The sequence below is a fragment of the Zalophus californianus genome, chromosome 2, assembly GCF_009762305.2.
Source record: "Zalophus californianus isolate mZalCal1 chromosome 2, mZalCal1.pri.v2, whole genome shotgun sequence".
NCBI classification, from domain to species: Eukaryota; Metazoa; Chordata; class Mammalia; order Carnivora; family Otariidae; genus Zalophus; species Zalophus californianus.
Window position 1 is genome coordinate 44,867,036 of NC_045596.1, and position 4,039 is coordinate 44,871,074.

Consider the following 4,039-nt stretch of genomic DNA (forward strand, 5'->3'; position numbering starts at 1 on the left):
ATAAATGCTGTTCTTTCCTTTTTATCTTTTTCTTTTCCGCCTTCCAGGAAGATTAAAAAAAAAAAAAAAACCCAACTCACTTTTTACTTTCAAGCACACCCTGTTCTTTCACAAGGAGAAAAGAAGCCCACAGAGCAACATTTATTCATAAAGTCTCTATTCAGCTCTCCTTGCTTGTTTTTGGCTCAGGGTTTAGCAAACTGGTTCCCACAGAGCAAAAACCAGCGGGGGAGGTGAGGTTCAGAGTAGAGAACAGTAAAGAGACCTGCTCTTCCAGAATGCAATGGAAAACCACAATATTTCTGGATGAGTGGCATGAGCCCAGCAGTGACTTTATTCTCTATTTCCCCCTTTGGATGGGAGCCTGCCTACCTCAGGGCTGGCCAGGCTCATCTACCCATCCCTGCCCGTGCACGTCCTCTCTCTGAAAGGGGCTGCCTTGGGGGGAAATTGAATGGGCTCTTGGAGTGGCTGTCATGATAGAGTGATGCCCTATCTTAGAAGGAGACAAGTGAGCCATCCTTCTAGATGCTCAGGGAGAAAACCCTGGAATCATCCCTGATTCCTCTCTTTCTCCCTTCCTACTTCCAGTCCACTAGCATATCCCGTTGGCTCCACATTCAAAATTTCTTCAGCATCTGTATCAGTCGGTATCTATAACAATTACTGTCTAAGTCATAAAAGTCAGTATCTATACCCGTATGTGGTTCAACAAGAGAAATAGAACCAGTCAGAGAGGCATAGTAAGAGATTCATTGCAAGGAGTTGGCTTACATAATTGTGGGGCTGGTTAGGAGAGTCTGAAGTCCGCAGGGTGGGCCCTCAGGCAAGGCAAGCAGGAATGCTGAGGCGCCAGGTGAAGCTGTTGTCCACCCGCAGAGGTGGTTCCTCATCCGGGAACCTACTCAGGTTCTGTGGTCTGCTCAGAGGGATCTTCACTGATGGAATCAGGCCCACCCTCAATCTAGGGTAATTTCGCTTACTTCAAGTCAACCCACTAGGGACTTCCATCACATCTACAAAATATCTTCATAGCAACACCCAGATTAGTGTTTGATTGAATAACTGCTGACTGTAGCCAGCTAAGTTGACCCTTAACACCTGCCATCCCGTTGTCGAAGCCACCATCATTTCTCCTCTGAATTACCACTGCATCAGCATCTTTACCAGTTTCCCTGTTTCTGCTCTGATCCTCCCTGCCCTTCCCCCTCCCCCAACTGTTTTTGGCAGAGTAGCTGGAGGGATCATTGCTCCATTGTTCAAAGCCCTGGTGATGGACAGAGTGATGGTTCCCCAAAGATGTCCATGTCCTAATCCCCAGTACCTGTGAGTCTGGTATCTTGAATGGCAAAAGGGACTTTGCAGGTGTGTTTACGGGACGGGGTGGGGGTGGGGAAATGGTCCTGGATTACCAGGTGGGCCCAGTCTAATCACATGGGTCCTTAAAAGTGGAAGAGGAAAGCCAAAGACTGAGAGAACTTGACCCTTCACTACTGGCTTTGAAACTGCAGGACGGGGCCACCAAGCCCCCAGCAAGAACAGGGGGCCTCAGGTGTACAACTTCATGGAACTGAATTCCTCTAGCACCACTCAGAGAGCAACGAAACAGATTCTCCCACAGAGCTTCCAGGGTAAGGAATGCAGCCCTGCTGATAGCTTGGTTTTATCCTGGTAAGACAGTGTTGAGCTTCTGATCTATAGAACTGTAAGATACAAATGTATGTTGTTTAAGCCACTAGATTTGTAGTAATATGTTTTGGCAGCAACTTCCAGTCCCACTCAGTGTAAAAACCAAGCTCCTCAGAATCCCCTTCTCTCTGACCACATTTCCTACTACTCTCCCCCAGGCCCCCCTTACCCCCTCCATCCACTCCAGGGCCTGGACAAGACTGAAGCTCATGAGGCATCAGCCTTGAGGTGCCAAAAAATTCAGTAATCAAGATAAAGACCATTTTAATGAAATACCAAAATTAATGCAAAATAGTCCATGGTACACAAAGTATAAAAACTTGGACACAAGGCAGGATTCAACCCTGCATTTGTACAGCCCGCTTCCCGCTAATGCCAGGTCTGATCTTTGTTGCTCTCAAACTCCCCGCACTTTCCCATTTGCTTTTGCCCCAAATATCAGCAAGGCTTTCTCCCTCACCTGCTGCAGGCTTTGCTCAAGTATCCCCTTCTTATGAGCCTTCCCTGACCCTCTATTTAAAGTAGCAGTGTCCCTCCCCAGCACTCACTGTCCCCTCCCTCGTTTATATTTCCCCAAATATGTTACATATCTAATATTCTAGTTTGTTTATGTAGAGGGTAAAATTTCTCCTCTATCCTCCTAGGGTTTCTGGCTGGGATTGTCTTTTACGGATTAAGAGGAGAAGAGCGTACAAATTTTAATAAAAGTTTGCCTGTACACAGGAGTCTTCACAGGAAAACACAGACCCAGAGAAGTATCTAGGCCCAAGTGCACTTATATACTAAGTTGGAAAAAAGAGTTTCAATTGTGGAAAAGTAACTAAAACATATGGAGAGACTAGAAGAAGATAAGAGTTATTTTAATAAGGCCTATGTGTACAAATTTCCCTCAACCTCGACTCCCTGTCTTTGGTGATAAAAATTTTCTTTTTCCTCCTGGTATCAGGAGGGCATCTTTCACACTGGGAGTTTCATCTCCCGTTTTCGGGAAGAAAAGGAAAGGTTAGAGTGCTTTCCTTGTACCTGTCGTTTTTCAAGTGGCTTCAAAATAATATTCTAAAGCAGCATATTTTGAGGTGACCTGTTCTGAACCCCTTTGTTACTTATTGTTTGCTGCTATTTCATCAAAACCTAAGAGAACGTGGTAGGCCCTCAGGTAGGAGTGAAGGAGGGAGGGAGAGACAGAGGAAGTGTGGAAAGTGTCAATGGCAGAACAGGGTGTGTAAGTACATTCAATGAAGAACTTTCTCGTTGGTTTATTGAAGCTCAAGATCCCTGAAGAACTGTAGTAAATTTCAGTCTGTCTGTTTAAGGAAATCTTGATTTATAAGCAGGGTTATTTTTTCCTCTCCCAAAGGGGAAAACCATCAAAAGCCAGTATGTTCTATTAGATTAATTAGCAGATTTGGATTAGCTGTGTACTTTCTTTTCTAGGGTATTAGCTCAATTCTGTTTGCACTGAAATTCTGAGAAATGTTTGAATCCCATGCAGTTTGCCCAAAATCCTTTGAGATAGTCTCTGCAAGCTATATTTAACAATCCCTAGAGATTTTATTCTTGTCTAGTTTACCCTTAATTAAAAATTCCATTTTGATCCCTTTTCTCTATTTTTTGAGTGGATTCTAATGGATCTATTGTCAAAGATTAGTGATAACTTGCATTATAAATTGTTTTTTTATGGGCGCCTGGGTGGCTCAGTCGTTAAGCGTCTGCCTTCGGCTCAGGTCATGATCCCAGGGTCCTGGGATCGAGCCCCGCATCGGGCTCCCTGCTCGGCGGGAAGCCTGCTTCTCCCTCTGTCCCTCCCCCTGCTTGTGTTCCCTCTCTCGCTATCTCTCTCTGTCAAATAAATAAATAAAATCTTTTTAAAAATGTTTTTTTATGCCACAGTAAACAGAACATTGTAATAAATGTCTTACAAGGTTGATGAGAGTCAGGGTTTAGCTGGAATATATGAACTGGGGTTTAATCAGAGAGAATTACAGTTGGTGGCACAGACTGAATCCTGAAAATTGTGGGCCCAGATGGCCAATGTGGGCATTTGTAGGACAATTAAGCTGAGGAAGTGGGTTAGGAGAGAGAAGGGAGGGGTGGAAGGAGGCAAAGATGGGGAGGTGGGGAGCAGGGGGTAAAGAGAGACTCAAAGACAAACCAGGAATAATGGACTCCATTCCTGAGTGCTCTTCCAGTCCCCAGCCTTGAGTCTTTGCTGCCTGTCCATGAACCCCCATGAGCTCTCCCCTACAGCCTTCCTTGAGCTAAACTGAGGGGTTCTTTTTCCCTGTACTTGGAAGAGCTGACTGGATTGTATATTCTTGAGGATGGTCATTGAAAAAGCAAAAATTTCCTT